Here is a 22,516-nt window from a genome sequence, read left to right on the forward strand (position 1 = left end):
GATGCTTTACTGCTAGGATGATGTCATGATACATAGCTTGAGTTCCCTCCTGTAGGCAATGGAGAGCCATTCAAAGATTTTAATTGAGGGTGCGAACAGGATCAAGTTTGTGCATTAGCTATGCATTCTTGCAAAAGTGTGGAGGACAGATTGGAAAGGTTGGGGGTAGGGGGATTAACCATTGTAAGATAGACTTGATGGGGTTTGAACTGGGTGAGCATCGCTGGAGGAGGAAAAGGGGAGAGAGATTTGAAAGATACCTTGGGTGGAGAATTGGCAGGATGTAATGATTGATGGGCTATGAAGAGTGAGGACAATGAGAAATCAAATGATTCCAGGATGTTGAGGAGATAATCAGACTCACTCAGGAAAATCCATTTCTCAGGCCTGTAAATCTGATCAGAAGATGAACACTAGGCCTTTATAGATTGGCAATATTTTCAGCCATCTTCGCAGACCAAATTCCTGGTTCATTGTTAAATGTGTGGCTGAAACCAGCCATTGTGCCAGGAGCTCAGATACTGGCCTTAAGGAGCTTAGAAATGTGGATTTTCTTGATGGGTGATAGTTGAGCAAATAATCAAGCAATTATGAAATGATCAATAGTAAAAATACTACTGAAAGTAATTCATATTAGAGAAGCCTATTCCACCACAAATGAAACTTGGCCTCTGTTGTTACAACAGAGCAGCTATTTACAGGAATCTGAATAACCAGACACAGGTACAGTGATCACAAGCATAATGCATGTCTGTGGTTTTAAAGCTGCAGGGATGGGAGGGGGGCAATTTGAAAAACAAACAGGTGTAAAGATTTCAACCGATGCACAATGTACTTCTCCTTCTGTTTACAAAGCATGATTTGATTTTACATACCGTCCTGTATAGTGACTTTAAAATTATTAAATAAGAACCGTAGCCAGCAATGCATGCAAAATATTCCTTCATTGTTGTAAACTACAAAAATATTGCTTTTATGCAAAGAGAATGCCATTGTAGAATTTTAAAAGGCATAGAAATAAAAGGCTCTGGATTGGAGCAATTTAAACAAACTCACTAGAATATAGTAGATGATTAAAATACAATCTATAATTACATTACACTGGTATCAGGTAAGGATAAAAGCCTATAAATACACTGGGGTCAGGGTAAGCAGAAAAAATGAAGCAGTTATTTGAATAATCTGAGATCAAGTTGCAGTAATTAAAAACGAATGTATTATTCAAATGAAGGAATTATGTTACAACACTCCTCGTATGAAAATATTATTGTGACAGACTGAAATAAGTTGGAAATGATTTTGATTAAAAAATGGGTAAAGGAATGTAATAACTTCCACTGGGGAAAAATAGACAATCGGGGAATATCAAGAAAAATTTTTTGGTTGACAGATGAGAGACTAAGAGAGGCTAGCTGTTCAAATGCTTTTTGATATCTTAAACTTCCAACAGTTCAGCTTCTGTTGCTATTTTATTAAAAGATGTAATTTCTCAAATCATTCAAAGGTTCCAGTTTCTTTCCAAAATTTTCACAAAATCCCTTTCTCTTTGCTTTTATAAAAGCAGTATTTTTGTGGTTTACCACAATGAAAGTATTTTGCATGCATTACTGGCTACAGTTCTTATTTAGCAGTTTTAAAGTCATTGTATAGGATGGAATATAAAATCAAATTGTGTTCTGTAAACAGAGGTTCTTTCCCCTCTTTCTCTCTCTCTATATATCTATATCTATATCTATACATATATATACACACATTTATATTTATATAGTTTTTTTCCTGTAAAAATGTACACAGGCCTGGGGAGAGAGGAGAGCTATTATTGATTACTTTAATATTTCTTACCAGATGTTATTTTGAGGGAAGGATGAACATTCTTATTTACCTTAGAATAAGCATCGCCAGTTGATATGCAATTGCATATGTCATTTATTGAGAAAAAACTTACCTTAATGATGGAACACATACACACATCCGTGTCTTCTGCTTAAGGGTGACATTCATTTGCATTGTATTCAAGGATTTGTACATTCATCTTCCATTATTATTTGCAGACACTGCACAGTTAAATCCATGTGTATTATCCAGAAAACTAAAATGATCTCCTAGGTCTAACAACATCAATATCACCAGGTCCTGGGAAAGTAGGAACATCTATTCAAAGCAGGATGGATTTTTAACCATTTATGAAGAGATACTTCTCAAAAGAAGGTGACATAATGTTTTTCTTAGCTATTTTTGCAATTACATGCGGGAGTTTAGTTACTAAAGTGAGAGAACATATTTTAATAACATGAATTACTCCCCCAAATTTCATACAATTAACTAATTTTTAAATCTATTGTAACAACAAGATGCTATGAGTACCTACTAATCCCTTTATACTTTATTAATGGATAGACGAGACTCCTGTTACTTCTCCACTGTTTTAAACCCAGAAACATACAAATATTTCTAGAATCACTGAAGCATCTCTTTATTAATTCACTAACGTAATTCACTACCTCTTCCCCTTCTTTAAAATATCATTAGTCACTTCCAAGATGTAGAATTTGAGAGAGTGATGTTATATCCACACTGCACATTTGAATTATACCCCCATCATCAAGGAATAGGTTCCTTTGTTGAAGTTGACAATTATGAGAGTTTTTCTGTGTTTGTCAAACTGATGACTTGATTGTGTTCTCTTTAACTAGTTGAGGGACTGCATAACAAAGAGCTTTGGAGTGAGCCAGCTTGGGTTCTAGTCCTATAATTTAGAATCTCTAGAAATGTGAATTATTCAACTCTTTAAACCTTTATCTCAATGAATATAATGAAACTACTAACCTCAGTAAGTTATTTGGAGAAAAAAAATAAGATGTCATAGTAAGGGTTTAACAGCTACTAATGCATAAAGTCATGAGCTACATGTTAATCCTACAGCAGTTCTATACTGGAAGACAAGTTACTCTCATGTGTAAAACAAAATACACACACACACACACATACTGGCTGTGTGACCTTTGACACACCAACTAACTCCTTGGAGCTCTATTCCTTTCATCTCTAACAGGAGGTCTAGAGCCCTCCATAGTTTCTACCAGTCATAAATATTTACAGTCTTATGAGTGACATCTAATGGAGTAAGGTCAATATATACTAGAGATGTCTTATTTAATATCTTTTATTTGGGAAGATGAGGGGGGAAAACCCAGGTTTCCTTCTCCAAGGATAGTTTGTCCTCTATTGGGCTTTTCATGTTTTTTGTGGATTTTTATATTGTTTTACTTTACAGGCTCTGAAAAATAGATCCAGCTACAAAGGATACGGTCATTTATGAAGCACATATTACTTTGTGCTGAGCTAGGTTTAGCTAATCATGCAACTCAAGATAAAAATCAGGATCTATCATGAGTTTATTTCAGGCACTTTTTCCTCCGATTCACTCTCTGATCCCCCCCACCCGGCCCTGGTCCCTTTTTGGCTTCAGTGACAACTTCCTGGCCCGAGTGTAACTTCCCATTATAGAATACTTCAGAGAGTCAGATAAATGTTCTTCTCTAGAGTAAGAATTCTGTCTTTTTCTTCTCCCTTTGCCTTCCCTCTCCTCCCCTCTTTCTTTGGTAGGTCAGAGGAGGGGGAATCCATGTTTCTGACTCTATTATCATTTTCTTTATGTCAGAACTTTGTTGGTTCTCAAAGACTAAAATCCAAAAATGAGTCTTGATGTTGAGCTTTTATTTTTACACTGTATCTCCTTTGCCTGTCTTTCCCTCTTATCACTACTTATAAAACATTACCACAGTGTGTCCCTAGCCTGACCCTACCTCTGTTGAAATCCTTTTAAAGCCTTAATTATATCCTGTCTTGACGTTTTCAGTTCCTTCTTTAGCAATCTTCCACTCCCTAAAATTTTGGCTATACTAAATACTTCAACTAGATCATTCTGATGGACGCTTTGTGTACAGGAAAAAAAATTGTCATAAACTTCAACAATTTATCTCCTTCTTTTACCTTCATTTTAATAGAGATATGAAGAAAGATAACTTATCTGCTGTACCTTCCTTACTTGTATTAAGAAAAATTTATCGAAAAAAAGGTTGATTCCCTTTTTTCTCCCAAAATTCCACCTTCATTTTCTATTCCCTTTTTTCTTTTTTTAACTTTTTTAAAATATATTTTATTTATTTATTCATTTATTCATTCTTTTATTTATTTTTTGGCTGTATTGGGTCTTCATTGCTGCACACAGGCTTTCTCTAATTGCAGTGAGTGGGGGCTAGTCTTCATTGTGGTGTTCGGGCTCCTCATTGCAGTGGCTTCTCTTGTTGCGATGCACAGGCTCTAGGCACACGAGCTTCAGTAGTTGCGGCACATGGCTCAATAGTTGTGGCTCACAGGCTCCAGAGCACAGGCTCAATAGTCGTGACACATGGGCTTAGTTGCTCCACAGCATGTGGCATTTTCCTGGAACAGGGATCGAACCCATGTCCCCTGCATTGGCAGGCGGATTCTTAACCACTGCGCCACCTAGCAAGTCCAGTTCCCTGTTTTCTTTATATTTTAATTTTTATCAGGCTGTAGGTAGAAGAGATAGAAGGTTGGTCTTTTAACTATCCTTGATCTAGTAAATTTAGAGCTGAAAGAATGGTTCATGAAAATACTGGAAAGAATTACATCAGGGATTTACAGAATTCTAACAGGTTTCCTTTCATCATCTTCTAGGTACCCATGATAATGCTTCCCTTCCAAGTGCCCTATAGCAGTTTCCTTGTGATATGAAATTGACTTTGCAGGACAGTTCTCTGTAGGACGTCCAGAGAGGTGAGCCGTGCAGACAATGCACTGTTGCACAAACCACAGAGTAGGTCTTCAAACTTACAAATGTTTACAAAAAAACAAGAGGAAGCAGAAGATGTTGGGTATTGATCTCAAGGAAGGTAGTTGAACACAAACTAGAGCCATGGGACTTTCTGCTCAAAAATTTATGTCCAACCCCTATTAAAATGACATGTCCAAGGATCTCTCTGTTCTTGTGAGTGAAAATGAGATCACATAGCAAGTGTTTAAGAAATGTTAAACAATAAGCTGTAGTTTCAGCTGGGCTTTTCAACTCATAACTAGACCATAGAGGATACTTATTACTTAAAGTTAACCTAAGTTAACTTTTCCATTCTCCTGCATAATATCTGAATGACATCTTGGCTACTCTAAACCATTAAACCAAAAAGCCCCATTTAGAAATTCAAGACCAAATGCAATAGTAAAGCAAAAGCAATCAAAAGAACATTAAAAAAAAAAAACCCACTCAGATGATAAGGAAGGTGTGACTCAGGAACATAGGTAGCTGTGATGAATTTAAGCAAATACCACTCAGCTCAGGAAGTCATAAAGCAACACCCATCTCCATGCCCTTCGTCTCAGAACCTATTTCCAGATCACTCGTGGACCCTCTCCTTTGCTTACTCCCAGCCTCCCTGGAATGAGAATGATCAAGAGTGAAATGTAACTTTCACCTGGGCATTGGTAAACGAAGCGAAATATTTTGATGCACCAGTTGTGATGTCATCCAAGTCCATTTTTCTGATGAACTGTAATATTCTGCACTTCTCCCTGCACTAAACCGCACCCTGATTTCAGTGCCTGACACGTGGTGTCATACTTGAGGACAGCCTCCGTGAAGGGGATCCCCCCACTGTCTCCTCCTTGCTCTCTTTTTCCTTTACTTGAGACACAACAGAGTCCAGCTAAGGAGGATCCGTGAAACACTAAGAATCAAAACTTTTCTCCTCTTTATTCTTAAAGGCACTGATAAACAGTACATTTTCCTATAGCCAAATGACACTAGCCTGAGGATATCTGCACTCATTTGGGGATAAAGACAATGCATTTTATTATTAATCTTACTGAAAACAAATGATATGCTCTTGATCATAGCATTGATCCTTCTGTGCAAATTAATGCACAGTAAAATTTATCATTCCAAGCTGCACAATAAAAATGGAACAGAAGGCCATACAGTCTTAGAAAAATCATTTGGCTCTGGTTTTATCATCAGACGAGCAAAAATTTGAGATTTTGCAGTTCATTCCCCTAAGATCACCCACTCATCTGCAACAGCCTTGGCAGGAGGCCACCCTGCCTTCCACACTGCCCTTCCTAACTCGACTGTCAAGGGCCGACCTTGAAAGATGGATCTGCAGAGCACTGGGCAGAGCCACAACTCCTTTTCTGTTTATAGAGTTACAATGATGTGTAGCCCCTTTTCTTCCTTTGAAATTATATGATGTGCTGTTATGTTGACAAAGCTCTTGTTTTTAATTTCTTCGTTTTATTAATGCTAATATAATTTGTAAGAAATGCTAAATGTTCTTCAGTGGTACTAAGATTATATGGTAGCTAGATTGTACATATTCTAAAAATACGTTTTAAGTATTAATAGGTCTTACAAATGATGGTGGGAGGCAACAAGATGTTTATTACGCATAGCCCCACTAAAGATTCCAAACCCTGGCTCCACTCAGTTTAATGGGACTTTGCCTAGAAATTCAACAGTTGAAATCTTTAGAGTTTAAGCCTCAGTGTTAAGCAGCTCTACAACTGGGACTCTAATCCAGGACTTAAGAATGACAAGGATTGAGAATGTCCATGGGTACCTTTCCCATCTGCAAGGCCAAGTTAAAATCAAGTGAAGAAAAGCACTCAGTGACAGAATGATAGTAAGATGTAGGAGAAGGTGAGTGTAGAAGGATTTTAGAGGACTCTTTGGTAAAATTCCTTACACTCTTTGTCACTAGAGGGAATGAAATACTGCTAATTATTACTGCTAGTAATGGTGACTGGAAAATAACTAAGACTTAAAAGTTTTAAAGTTCAGAGCAAAGTTTTCTCCTAATTGGAGGAAGAGAAGGCAGGCAAGAGGAAAGGAGAAGAAAAACAGAAGGACATCATTTCAGACAGACATTCTACAGGGTTATTTAGTTTTACACATATGATCACCATTACCATTCAAAGCTGGTTTTTTTTTTTCTTTCTTAGCACAAACACATAATTCCCCATAACATTCAGAGGCAATGCATGTGTCTCAGCAATCAGCAAATATCTGTTCAAAGAGTTTTATTATAGGACTTTAAAACATCCATGACACAGATTATAAGCCCATTCAAAAATAAGTCCTTCACGTACTTCATTTTAAAAAGTTAGGTGCTAACAAAAAGCACAGCAATGACAGTTGTCTTCTTTTAAGTAAGATATTCATTTGGTGAGTTTCCGTTATACTTCAGGAACACAGATTTGTTTCCTGTTCCGTGCGGGAAGGTCACAACTTTATGCTTTGTTACCTTGACACAAGCATACGAGCTGAATTCAGTGCCATTTAAATAAGCATCAGTCTATAAATTACCACAAAGTTGTTGAGTCAATTAACAGAAATCTTTGGGGATTATAAAACTTGGTATAGCAACTTCACAATTAGGGTAAAATAGAATTAAATAAATAAAGCCTATCTTTTCTTCTGGCAGGGCTCTTAGAATGCACCGAGCGCCATCTGCTGGTAATTAGTTTTTCAAGACTATTTTCTTACCAGAGCTCCTCCGTGCAAATGAAGACCAGGTACACATACATCAAAATAGAGAGATACGTGGAGAAAATCAAAGGGTATCCATGCACTATAAATAACCCCCATTTCACATGAAAGCATTCTATTATAATCCGTTATATAATAATTCTAAAATTTGCTTTAGGATAGAGATCCAGCAACACTTCAAATAAGAAATAAGCTGAGTAGACCGTCATGAAAGTTTTAGACCTAGAAGTAATAACCATTAAGGTTTTCTGGTTTCACTTAAATCATGCCATGAACATACCCATCTGGTGTGAAATAAATTAAAATCTTTAAGAACAAACAAGTAAAACATCATAGCACCATTTCTTTCTGTATATTTGGAAGGAGTTAATGAACATAAAAGCTTAATCTTAGTCATCTTTAACATTAAAGGATAAGTTAAATTATGTTAATAGTGTTTTTGTTAATTTTGTAAGACATTATCAATCAACATACTTAAACGTGTTCACTCTTACTCCATATCTTATTTATTAATTTTTAAAAAATCTGTGACCAAAAAATCTCAGTATCTTGATAAAAGTCTCAGAGGTACGATAAGAAGGAAATGTAGTACTTCTAGAAAGAATTCTACTTGACGCAGTGTTTTTAACGATTTTTGTGTTTAAACCTATGTCAAATCTTTGTTCTAATACTTGATGTCACTGAAATTCAAGGAAGAGAGTAACATGCACTTTTGCTTGCATTTCAGGTCCTCCATAACCCACGCAGCGAGTTAGACCCACTGTTCCCCACTAACCTTGACTCCAGACCAGGCACAATGAGACCCAGGTGAATGAGCTTCCATTTCCACCGTTCCTATGGAAGCAATGATTAGTTCCGTTACATTTAACAGTAGATTGTAAAGAAAAATAATTACCTACAGGAAGGCTCTTAGAAAAATGAAATAAAAATGTAAACATTATTTTAAATTATGTTATAATAAGAAAACCTGACACAAATTGTTATCCCCAGAATTTGAACCTTCATAACAGGAATTGGCCATTGTACATCACGCTACATCACCTATCAGTAGATTTATTGAGCTCTTATGGAGGAATAACATGTTCTCTATAAAGGAATAATTTTTAAAAAAAGAACATCCTCTAGGCAGCAAAAGAATATGAAAAAGTGCAGTGTATGTGTGTGTGTGTAATTTTAAAACATCAACATGAGGGCAGTTTGTGTGTGTGTTTAAGAAACAGCAGGGCAGGAATAAAGACGCAGATGTAGAGAACGGACTTGAGGACAGATGTGGGGAAGGGGAGGCTGGGACATGGTCAGAGAGTAGCACTGACATATATACACTACCAAATGTAAAATAGCTCGTGGGAAGCTGCTGCATAACACAGGGAGATCAGCTCAGCGCTTTGTGATGACCTAGAGGGGTGGGAGGGGAGAGTGGGAGAGAGGCTCAAGAAGGAGGGGATACGTGGATATGTGTATACATATAGCTGATTCACTTTGTTGTACTGCAGAAACTAGCACAACATTGTAAAGCAATTATACTCCAATAAAGATTGTATTATATATATATATGTATGAGAAAATTAGAGTAAACATACTTAAAAGTTAATAAACTTTGAGAAAGTTTAATGAGCCTCCTGGAATTAAAAAAAAAAAAAAAAGCAACACAAAGTGTAACGGAAACGGACAAGCTGAAAAAGGAATAGAGAGGTTCATTCCCAGCCTGGTGCTTGGGGGGCTTTCATCAGGAAACTGCGATGGATATTGCACAGAGCCCTGGAAGAAGGAAAGAAAGAAATTAATAACAGCCTTCTGTGATGAACTTATATAATTTATTCCTCTGCAAAGCAGTAGGCACAATGTTTCATTTTCTTTCCCCTCCGCTCTTTTTTTTTCCCCTCCACCTAATTTCTGAGCATTCCCAGGCTAGGCAAGAATGAAAATTAAGCATGCCCAACACAGGAGTCGTAATGAAAGTGCAGAACGCGCTCAGATTATTCATAAACTTGCAAGTTGTGTATTTTGGTGGAGATTTCCTCCCTTCTGCTCCTGATTGCTGATGAAGAATGGTGTTTTAATAGGCAGATGGTAAAGACAATTACAGTTAGGGGCTCAGCTGGGAGTTACATCAGTTTATTGCAAATTATTAGTTGATAAATGCTTTTGTTTACAAGCAGAGTCCTAAGCAGCTTTGTAATCAGTTTATCAGCAGCAGGCGGAATCTTGACAGATCGCCTTTAGGGTATAATGTCACCTCTGGGCTAGTCGTTTAAAATCATGATGGTCAGGCAGCCAGACAGTCTGATGGGCTACCTCACGGTACCATGGGCAAGCTCCTGCAAAACCATGGTGCAGCCCACCTTAGACTAGAGCACAAACCACAGCGATGCTGAAGAGACTCCATGAGCAAACCTTTTCCTGTTGAAATTCCATAAAACTGTCATATCTATTTGCCTAAACCTTAGATGGGATACCCTGAGTTTCATGACCTTCAACACATTAGTTCAGAAGATTTTCCAGGCAGTGCTGAATGCCTTCTTTTTCCCAGGGCAAAACTTTCTGCACCTACACTTCAGCAGAAATCTGGAACTGAGTACAGGGACATCGTTTACTTTTCTGAAAGGGGCTTCATGTGCTTCTTAAAAGGAAAAGGAAAGTATCTCAGGAGGAGACATTTTTCTTACAGAAAAAATATAATTTCTGTGGGGAAAATACACACCATGAGCCAAAAGAGCTGGTGGGGATCGGTTACAAGTTTGAGCCTGGGAAGGTGCTCTATGATACGAGGGGAGTTTAGGAAACGCACTGGTTTAACCGGGCTGGCTTTGATTTCCTTGTCTATAAAAATGGAATGATAGGATTTCCCGTTTGTCACACAGATAAATCCTTTAGATTAATGGAGGTGTTCATGTTTCTCTATTCTGAGTTCTGCTCAGACCAATGTTATCTGTTGAATTTGTGCTAAGTAATACAGCATATAATATTTAAAATGACAATTTACAGATGATGTTCTTAAGCTTGTTTCCAAAGTACCTGCTGCAAGAGGGTGCTTTCAATATAGCATTTTTGCAGTAAAGAATTACCAGTGTTTAGTAGAATTTTTGCATTGCCCTAAGGACATAGTTTATAAACCTGAGATGTTCAAAGATATATCCTTGAAAATATTCACTAGATCATAAGCTGATAAACAGCTCATGTCCATCTAACTTACTTTTGCTCTAACAAAGTAAATTTAATCAAAACAAAAATATTTAATATATTATATATATTAAATCATATATAATAGCTCCTGAAATAGTCATTCTTGTTTGTACCTACTGACTATTACTTTATATGTTTTTATTTCCTGGTTTGCAAGCAAAACTTATCAAGCTAATTGGAAAACTAACTCCTGAAGTCAGAAGCCAATTTTCATAGCTGGAATTAGATATTCCATATCCTCTAAAATGTTGTCATAATCCAGGAAAGTCTTTGGAAATATGACTCCAGCTGATAAATTTTAAATCATATACAACAAATGTGTAAAAGCAAAATCCCTCTTCTCTTAATCTCAGAAATATGGTTAAGTATATCTATTCAACTTATCTCCCTGCCTTCTCTTCTAAATCTGAGTTTCTCAATTAAGATCCTAAAATCATCAGACTAGAGTAAATCTTATTTAAACTGACCACATGGTTCAGTAAAATTTGAAATGTTGGGTTGACATAAGCCTACTTAAAAATATTTGGGAGGAAAACATAGTGTGGTGTTTTATTCTCACGTCAACATTCAGCACACAGTATTCAGTTCCCAATTTTCCAGTTCTTAAGCAATTAAATGTTCTGTTGACATCAGAGGAAAGGCTGCCTACAGAAGAGTTGAAGAATGAAAAGCCTTGATATCTTAAATTGTAAATTGTGGTTTAACATAAGGAGCATAAAAAGTTGTTTTTTTGTTTTCTATAATCAAGTTAATGAAGTATGAATAGTGCATTTGGCAAGTAATTCTGCCATGTGCCCATCCCTCTTGATTGGGAAAGGCAAAGAAGAACTTTTTTAAAAAAAAATCCAGTCTCTTCTTTAGCCCAGGAAACAAAGGCACCCTCTAGAGTTGCTGGTCAAGTCTGATTTTTTTCCTGCTTTTCCCAGGAACTGCTAGGATGGTCTATAAAAAGGTGTCAGGAAAGCCAGCATGGGAACGTTAAATGCCCCAAAATGCCCTGCATTGCCTATAAGTACAAATGAAAAATGTTAAAGATTATTTAAAAACAGGAAAGGCCTTTTGCAAAATGCCTTTGATTTATTGCTGTGTGTTGTGCAGATCTTTATCAATTATTCTCACTCGATTTTATTCAAAAACTATTGTAAACTATGAGTTGGCATGTCGCTGCATACGGAAAAAAGGCATTAATCAACTCTAAATAAACAAGTGCAGAGATCTATCTAACAACTATGAAGTAGTTAATACATTTTTAAGCAATTTTATTCTAGAAAGGAGGTCTAAAAGAGTAGTGCTTAATTATCTGGACTCCTCTGTGCTGGGCTCCCTTTTGATTGTATTAATGAAGCAGCTGGCCCATTGTTTCCCTTTAATTCCTCTATTGTTTTAAGAATATGTCACAGCTCTTTATTCTTTTATCAGGTGCTGTGCAGGAGGATCCACACAATACCTCATATTCCTCCTGTATTTGCCAGTGCACAAAGAAACCTCCACAGCGGTTTGCAAAGGGGCACACGTAATTTATAAGTTCTCTTCCCCGCACTACTCCACTGTCAAGAATTTCAACAGTATTGGATTGGAATTCATTATAAAATTGGTATTAAACAATGTGGCTACGTATAGATATAGGTACTGTGTGAATGTCCCCACCCTGAGATCTAGGTAGTAACACCTGCGATGCTGAAATGGGGCAGCTATTTCGCTTTTAGGGAATTATTCTGCCCAATCCCTTCCCGGTTGTGAAGAAACTAAATTGCATAAGTGGGCATCATATTGGGTTTTCCAATTATTTAGGTAAAAAAAAAAAAAGAGGAAGTTAATAACCGAACAAGTAGGTGTTGTTTCCTCCCCCTCCAGAAACAGTGTCTGTGTATGTGTGTGTGTGTTAAACAGCCCATTTATTCCCCCAGAGAATGGCTTTAATTTACCTTAGTGTTTAGACACACTAAGAGGTATCATGGTTTACTCTAGAGACTAATATGTAATCTTTATTAATTGAACTCTGATCAAGTGACCATCTTCTTGTATTTAACAAATGTGAAGGAAATAGACTTTTAGATTAATGCAGAAATATCACTGTACATCTTAAGAAATCAAAATGTTGTAACAGTTTAGTATATAACATGTTATACCAAAGCTACTTAAAAATGCTGATTCATTTATATGTAGTTACTTTTTCTCCAAATTTCCAAGAAAATCACAAAATAATCACCCATGGTAAAAAATCTCAAAGGTCTGATTCACACAGACTTTCTCTTTTTACACACATGGCTTTTTTCTTTGTTTTTCCCCTTGTCAAATGTCTGTATTTTTTGGAGGCTGTTTTCATTGATTTTTTTTCCCCCTAGTGTTCCCAGTCTAATAAAGAGAAGTAAGACTTAATGACTTCATGCTATGTAGTAAAAGTTACTACCTTCAACTTTTAAAATATCCTTAGAAAAGCCACTAGAATAAATTAGTATTGAAAACCACCTATTTCCTTTTGTATCATTACGTGAGTGTGTATGGGTTTGGTTTTTTGTTTTGTTTGGGGTTTTTTAGCTTAAAATAAAGTTTCAAACTGGTATCTCTATCTATTTGCTTAAGGCTCCTTATCCTTGTACATATTGAGGCAGAGTAATACAAAATCTAAATATGATTTAATTGGTTCAATTTGCTGTATATTTTTATGCTAAGCTTAGGTCCATATCTTGATGAGCCCAGATGTAGTTGTGCTCAAGGTTTACAGCTCCACGTTGCTTGCATTTCCTTATTTTTACAAAGCAAGCGTCTATCAATCACACAGATAAATTAGAAAGAAATATGTATAGACATAACACATGGAGAAGATTTTTCAGCATGCTATGTAATTATTAACCTGATTTTTACCATTGTAAGGAAGCATGAATTGCAGATAGCATAGACGAAGTTAAATGCTTTTATACTGGATACATTTTGCTTATACAGAACTCTATAGGTATGGTCAGACAATATAATTGAAGCTTTGTCAGCTCTGTAACCTAGCAACAGATAATACTGTTAGGTTACCGAATTGCTCCTGGTTGACAAGTGGGGAGTATTTTTGTGTTTATCATGTTTGCTAATGATGGGATCCTTTCCAAAAGGCTTGTCTTAATCTTAATTAGAGTTTATCAGCAGAGGTCTGCATGACATTGTACAGACACTGATTTCATAAATAATAAAAAGTGCAAGTGAAAAATTTGGCAGGATGGGGAGATATTTAAGGCCACCGCTTCTAGTAAGAGGAGTGTGAATTTCCAAAATATAATCAAGTTTGAACTGTGACTTTATTCTTTATTAGCAAAACTTGTAGTACACTTCACTGCAGTTTTGACAGCAATTATGAGAAAAATTTATAAGCTTCCTGTTAGGAACCATATCTGTTTGTACGAGAACTTTGATCATAAACATTACTTAGAACAGCAAGTACATGGTTTTTCAAGAACGTCAAGGTCTTAGTAGTTATTACTTTCTATGGAACCTTGAATGTATTTTCCCTTTATTTGTGAAGGGAATGGTGTGTGGGTGTGGAGCCTGGGGAGAGTGACTATGTTTGCAGCACAAGAGGCAAACAGAGAATCCTAAAATAACCTTTCCATTTGGTAGAATCGAGTAAGGTATCAGATAGCTGCTTCAGTGCCTGATGTCATTTGATAAAGACTTCTTGCCCATGCGGTAGGACTGTGATTTTTTTTTTTGCTCTGGTTTGTAGAATATGATCTTTCACAACTTTTTTAAAATGTTTTGATCATTTCTAATAATAAGTTACACACCTTCAAAATAATAAAGAATTAAACATTGTAAAACCACAGACAGTTCACAAATTTACTAAATTCCTAACTTGTTTATTCAGTAGAAGGATGATGCTAAGTCATTCCATCCTTCATCCATCTTTCTACACCTTTCCACTCACCATGCCCACAGTCCTCAAATATTATTCAAAGCTATTTTCAGTTGTCATTTTCTGAGTTTCACAGGAGACATCTCTCTACTGAATTGTTTGAACAAGTCTATGAAATATTTGATTATCAAGAGAGACTTTTTTTGTTCATAGAGTTTCACTCTTTCAACCCTATACACACTGCAGATAGTTTACCCTTATACCAATGATCCTTAACTCTAGAGACATACGAAACCTTTCAGGGAGCTTCTAAAAAATAATGAAGCCCAAACTTCACTCCCAGTGATTCTGATTTGATTGATCTGGGGTAGGACCCAGAAACCAGTGTTGATTAAAAGCTCCCAGGTAGGGACTTCCCTGGTGGCTCAAGGTAAAGAATCTGCCTGCCAGTGCAGGAGACATGGGTTCAATCCCTGGTCCAGAAATATCCCACATGCCGTGGAGCAACTACTGAAGCCCACGCAACTAAAGCCTGTCCTCCACAACAAGAGAAGCCACCACAATGAGAAGCCCACATACCGCAACGAAGAGTAGCCTCCAGTTTCCGCAACTAGAGAAAGCCCGCACACAGCAACCAAGACCCAATGCAGCCAAAAATAAAAATTTAAAAAAAAAAAAGCTCCCAGGTGAATCTACTATGTACTGATGATTGTAAAGAATTGTGATGCCCTTTTAGTGTCTAGCTCAACTTGGGCAAATGCTACATCCATATTTAATAGGTGTGAAATCTTTAGAGTAATACTTGGCACATAGTAAGTGGTTTCTAAGTGTAAGCCATTAGTCATGTTAGAAGATAACCTGGCATTACTTCCACATCACAAAGATTGACATTATTCTCCACGTTGTGGCTATGCATTTTATAGCTATATCTTATCACTATGTAAATCTTCTTGACACTGTTTCATAAAGTGAACTATACTGATGAAAGAAATCAAAGATGGCACAAACAGATGGAGAGATATACCATGTTCTTGGATTGGAAGAATCAATATTGTGAAAATGACTATACTACCCAAAGCAATCTACAGATTCAATGCAATCCCTATCAAATTACCAATGGCATTTTTCACAGAACTAGAATAAAAATTTTACAATTTGTATGGAAACACAAAAGACCTCGAATAGCAAAACCAATCTTGAGGAAAAAAACATGTAGCTGGAGGAATCAGGCTCCTTGACTTCAGACTATACTACAGGGCTACAGTAATCAAGACAGTATGGTACTAGCACAAAAACAAAAATATAGATCAGTGGAACAGGATAGAAAGCCCAGAGATAAATCCACGCACCTGTGGTCACCTAATCTATGACAAAGGGGGCCAGAGTACACAATGGAGCAAAGGCAGCCACTTCAATAAGTGGTGCTGGGAAAACTGGACAGCTACATGTTATTTCTGATTCAGAGAGATAGCAGTGGTAATTACCCAAACTGAGTAATCAAGGTAAGGTACAAGGCAGTTACTTAGTGAACATTAGATGGCGCTATGACTTGGGAGGCCTGGTTTTTCATTCAGAATCTAGAGCCAAACTGCCTTGTTCAAATCCCATCTCCCATATCTCATAATCCTCCTCCAAGTCCCCTTTAGCTCTGTGATTTTGAAAAGCTTATGTACCCTTTCAGCTTCATGATCTCACAGTAAAATGGAATAAATAAAAGCCACCTCACTGCTTTCTTGGGAGAAATTAGGATAATGGATGCAAAGCACTTAGCACAGTGGCAGTGCAGAGCAGATAGCTGGCACTTATTAATACATGTGAGATTATTCCTATTATTAGCACTTTGATCATAGAAGCATAAAAAGTTTCTCACAACTTGATGATAATAATCTAGGGGTATCTAGCCTAAAGCTGTCATGTTATATGATGTAGGTAAAGCAATTCTCCAAGATCACACAGTAACTAATAATCAAGTCAGGACTAGAACTAAAGTTTCTCACCCACAAGGCAAACACTCTTCCTAGTTCATCTTTCCACTGAGGACAAACAAATTTTCAGTGATTTGGGGCTCCAGCAGTGCTTCATTATTAGCATACACCCCCTTAGACCAAGATCATTTGCTCTTGAATTACTGTGGGAAGAAATTCATTCATTCAAATGAAAATAGTTAATGTGGTCAAAGAAAGAACTCCATCTCAGCAGCAACTTCATTCCATTAAAATCTTAGTTTTCAAGTAGTAGTTTGTTAAAGTAACTTTGTTAGGAAAACTGAGAGAATACCTCATCTTTTGTTTTTCAATCCATCTCATATGAAAAGCACTTAATAAAAATTATATTCCTATCCTTAGCTTTCACTAAATACAAATATTCTAGTGAATGTTTTTCAGAGGGGGAAAAAAAAAAAAAAAGGGTACTCTCGGGCTTCCCTGGTGGTGCAGTGGTTAAGAATCTGCCTGCCAATGCAGGGGACATGGGTTTGATCCCTGGTCTGGGAAGACCCCACATGCTGCAGAGCAACTAAGCCGGTGGGCCACAACTACTGTTTAATTGTTTGAGCCTGCACTCTAGAGCCCGTGAGCCACAACTACTGAGCCCACGTGCTGCAACTACTGAAGCCCGCAGCCTAGAGCCCTTGCTCCACAACAAAGAGTAGCCCCCGCTCCCCACAACAGGAGAAAGCCTGTGCGCAGCAACAAAGACCCAACACAGCCAAAAGTAAATAAATAATAAAATAAATCTTAAAAAAAAAAAAGTAATTGCTGATTCCCAAAGTAGACTGCATATTGAGAAACATAAGTTTAAAAAAAAAGGTACTCTCATTTTTTTTCCAACTTTTTAATTGTATTCATATACGTATATATATAACACATATACACGTATACACACATATGCATATACTATCATATATATACAATGGAATATATATAGTCCATTGTATATATATACACACACACATACATATGTTCTGTTGTGTGTGTGTGTGTATATATATCACATTTTGCTTATCCATTCTTCTGTCAATGGACAGTTGGGTTGCTTCCATGTTCTAGATATTTTTAGTAATGCTCCTCTGAACATGGGTGTGCAAATATCTCTTTGAGACTCTGCTTTCAGTTCTTTTGATTATATACCCAGAATTGGAATTGCTGGATGATAGGTAATTCTATTTTTAATTGTTTGAGGAACTGTCATACTGTTTTTCAGAGTGGCGCTACCATTTTACACTCTCCCAAGCAGTATACGAGAGTTCTAATCTCTCTATATCCTTGCCAGTCCTTGTCTTCTAGTGGTTTTGTTTGCTTGGGGTTTTGGGTTTGTTTTCTTTCGTGTGCTTTTGGTTTGGGTTTTTTGGAGGGTGTTGGGGGGTTTGTTTGTTTGTTTGATAGTGGTGCTTTCATGTTAAAGCCAAGTGTGATACCCTGTGATTTGTTTCCATTGAACATGAGGTCCATCGGTGAAGACACCAAAAAAGCTAAATATCAACATGACTTATCATTTTCATGCACTCAGATTGCTTCTTAATCAAGATGAATACTACTGCTTTCCAGTGAATTGTAAATTAGAGTTGGCTGTATTCACCCTAGCTCTTAAAAACAAACAGTAGGGTAGGAAATGGGTTCTCCTGTCTCCTCAGCCCCATGTAGATTACTGGAAACTATATCTGTTTCTAACTGGTCAAGATACGGTATGTGATCAGAAATGATGCAGCCTTAATCTTTTTTCTGAAATGAGTTGGCTCTCTCCAGTGAAGCACAGATACATCTGCTCATTGAATTTGTAGGTTTATGTTTTCTTTCTGGTGAGCTTTCTTTTCTTGGACTTAGCAGGGCAGTGAGAAATGAGAAAAAATAGCCCCAACCAGACCAAACCAAAAGGATAATGGTTAATAGTTATACAACACTTACTATGCCAGGTGCTATTCTTAAGCTTTCACATATATTAGCTTATTTAAACCTCATGATAATACCATGAGTTCAATACTATTACCATCATCCCCATTTTCAAGGTTGAGGAAACTGATAGAATGCTTAGGTGATAAGTTCAAAGTCACACAGTTAGCAAGCGTCAGAGCCAAGATTTGCACCACAGCAGTCTGGTTCCAGTGTCCATACTTCCTTCAGATGGGATTACACCCTCACTAGCAGTCACACTTAGAATATTTTATTTGAGTTAGTAATTGAAACTATGCTATGATACTTGGGACATGGCTCCCTATAAATGACTCCCTCAAGTTGTATGCTCTAAGTTCACCATCAGAAAACCTCAGCCAAGCTGTTTCCAAGAACCAATCCTTGACTTTCATGGTGCCTTTCTCTTGGTTTCCCCCTAACCTTCCCCGAAATATGTTTCCTATGTCTTTAAATGATTGCATCTCCTCTACCCACATCTTAAAAGTTCAGATTCTCCAAGTTTCCGTCTTCAGTCTTTCTCTTTGCATGCTGTAGTCTTCCAGCATTACCACATCAATGCAAAGAGCAGAGTGTTGATAATGTCCGAAATATTTTTTTTCTCCAGCCTTATTCTCCTCCAAGGTCCAATTGCCTCCTGGTTACATCCACCAAAAAGCCTCTAGGGTGCCTCAGACTCTACATTTTTTAAAGCCAAATTCAGTATTTGCATGCATACACATGCACACTTGGGCTTTGGAGCTGGACAGACAGAAGTCTAAATCATGATTCCGCCAGTGATTCTGCTACGTGTATAGCTTTGGGCAAGTTAGCTAACTTCTCCAAGCTTCAATTTTCTCAACTCTTAAATGAGGAAGCCATCACAAACCTCACAGAATGATTGATGGGATTAAAATAGATGAAACCACCTAGCCTATTGGCCCAGAGAAACTATTCCTAATTAATACCAATTATCTGTTATTGTCTGTATAATACGACTTGTTAATATACCAGCTTTACTGTCTTGTTAATGGAATTACCATCATCTGGTTTCCCAAACCAGAAACCTCTGTGTCATTTTCAAGAGTTTCTTTTACCCACCTCAAGAAATCACCCCACTCCTCTCTCAGCCGTGTCTCTTGAATCTGACCCTTTTCTCCCCCACAATCTACACTTCTCACAACTGAACTAGTACAACAGCCTCCTAATAGCCCTCGAGATAACATTTCCTACGCCTTCAGTTTACTCTCCTCACGACCCTGAGATCTATATTCTGGCAGGGGGTGGGGGGGAAGCTCAGTCATTCATTCACTCAAATAAACATATACCATCTCCCTAACATGAGCCAGACACAACTGTTTTTATGTTACATCAAAACTCTTACCCTGCTCTACACTTTCTGTGGGAGGAAGCCCTAATTTGTAGTATTTGACAGTTCCGGCAGCAAATACTACAACTCTCACCATCACTGATTTCAAGTTACCAACGGGACATCACCCAGCACACAAAATTCCTGACAATTGAACATTCCACCCTGTGATCCTGAACAGGCTGGTCTGGCAAACCACTGCCCAGAATCCACCTCCTTGCCCTTCAGACCTCCAGCTCCAGGTCTGCTGGCCTCCGAGGGCCCGTCAGCCTCTTCCATAATCCTGTACTCACACACGTGCTCCTTTCCCTGCCAGGAATGATGTACCTGCTGGGTGCTCCCTACACATACTGCTGCTATTTTACCTCTCTTCTTCTTCTGGGGTCAATAAAAATGTCCCCTTGGATGGCTTGCCTGCCTCCCCCAAGAAGTCTCGGTTACTCAGCCCTCTCACAGTTTCTTTAGCACTAGAGGAGGGCGCCACCGTGTGGTATGATAACTTGTCTGTTTACATGTGTGCCTTCAGGTTGTGTGTGAAGTTGCGCATGAAGCTGGAGCGTGCAGCCTGGCATACAGTAGAGAGTTCAAAGAGTAGCTGATGAAGGAACGGTTTGAAAAACTAAATCCTAAGACAACCGACGTCTTCATCAAACCTGTACAGTACCTTTTCAGTCTAATTCAGCCTTTTTTAAAAGGATATGCTCTAACGAAGCCATAAAATGAGATACAATGGTAAAGATGATAAAATATGAAACATTACTGAGTATGTCTGAAAATAGATATGTGTTACCACTGCCAGGCTGCTTAATAATGCAGAAAAATCATTTTTTACTTACTTTAATTTGCATTTCACGTTTTGTGAATTTTACTTATTGACTGGATTTTTTGGTTCAAACTTTGAGCACAAGTATTCAGAGTCACCCTGCTGTTGAGCTCGCTGCTATGATAAAGATTAGCCGAGTGCTACCTTCTCTAAAACAGCAATTTCTCCCAGGTGCCTGAGTTCAAAACCTGCCTTTTGTAAAACATAGCCATAGCTGGATTTACCAACAATGTAATGTTACATTACTATTACCAGTAATGTAAGTTATTCAATTCAACGCTGAAATCCAGTGACTCCAAAAAACCAGGGTAGGAAGTAAACTTGAATTGCAGTGCCCGCCTCTGCCCTCCCCACTTCTCTGTTACACAGACTCACTTAATAAACTCTCTCCCAGAGGAAAGATAATGTGCGAATGATTCCCTTGTCTACCGCTGTACGTAGTCTGGATCTGCATGCACCGCAGAGAAGGCGGAGCAGCCAAGCACGGAAGCCCTCCAGGGGGAAGAAGCATCACCAGCAGAAACAGCACCACTTAGCACTTTTCGGTGCTCATCAGATTCCACAGTGATGCCGTTTAGCTTCTATATTTGTAAATCAATCAATCAATGCCAAGGTGAATCTGTTTTTCCACTTTGGTAAACGTGTATGCTTTCAGATATATTAAAGCGAAAGTGAAAAAAAGTTGTTTTCTAATCTTTTTACTATAGTTGTGTTTTCCTTGGACACGTTCATATAAATTTGAGGTCTGTAACTTTAGCTTTATTTTTTCACAAATATGTACTGTCACGGATGGTGTCTTGTTTGCTTACCTTTAAAATGTAATCAGCTGGTTTAATGAACTGTCCAAGGTTTCTCTAAAACGATGTCCTGAATCTTCTAGGCAGCTCTGCGCTGTCATATGCTGTTGTTATCTTTTCCACCCGATTTTTACCACAAGTTGTTTAAAAACTATGATCTCTTTGAGGGTGGAAAAAATGAAGTGCAGTTGAAAAGACAGTTATGCTGAAAGATAAACAGAGCAATATTACTTATCCAAATGGGTACAATTTTTGCTTGCTTAATGAATACAATATATAGTCTTGCAATATATACACAATGAGAAAAAAAAGCTTTATAACATATCAAGTATGCCATATTATTTCAGGAATAACTGTATAGGATACATATCTAGGCCTGAGAGTGTAGATAACAAAATATAAGTGCTTTGCCTGTCTAAACATGTTAAATAAATGAGCATCCACTATCGCATTCCAATACATTAGAAGATGTACTTGCGTAGTTAATTTTCTTTTTAATGCACCACACGTGATCATTTGAAGCACTGAGCCAGAGTCTATCTTAGTGTTTGAAGAAAGGGTTCTTTTCATGTAAACAAATCTTTATTTAAATAAGCCTTTTTGAAAAGGATCTTTGGCATATCTTCTTTTCAGGAAGTTCAATCAGGGTAAAAGGAGATAAAGAAGCTGAGTTATAAGAAATATTATATAAGTAAAGATCACTCAGCACCACCCCACCCCTCTAAAATGGCAACAGACTTACAAGGCGAGTAAAACTAACTGGACTTTCACTTTCACTTTCTAAATTTTAGGAACTTTGTTTACTTGCTTTGTAGTTTTAGGTTATTTCATATATATGTATTTATATGTATATGTATATATGTATGTATATATCTCATACATATATGTCTATAAATGTATATGTGTGTGTGTGTGTGTGTGTGTATATATGTGTGTGTGTGTGTGTGTGTGGGTGGGTGTTCCCCAGTATCTGGGGAAGAGAGAGAAAAAGAAATAACTTCTTCCTTCCATAAAGTACAGAAAGAGTAACTTCAGAGCCTCATCTGAAATAAATTTTG

General features: G+C 37.4%; 1 pseudogene; it reads right to left on the reverse strand.

Moving 5' to 3' along the window:
* The window catches only part of LOC130854302 (60S ribosomal protein L12-like), a 45,501-nt pseudogene extending 25,384 nt beyond the window's left edge, over window positions 1-20,117 (reverse strand).
* Window positions 20,118-22,516: the final 2,399 nt, after the last annotated feature.

The sequence above is a fragment of the Hippopotamus amphibius genome, chromosome 5, assembly GCF_030028045.1.
Source record: "Hippopotamus amphibius kiboko isolate mHipAmp2 chromosome 5, mHipAmp2.hap2, whole genome shotgun sequence".
NCBI classification, from domain to species: Eukaryota; Metazoa; Chordata; class Mammalia; order Artiodactyla; family Hippopotamidae; genus Hippopotamus; species Hippopotamus amphibius.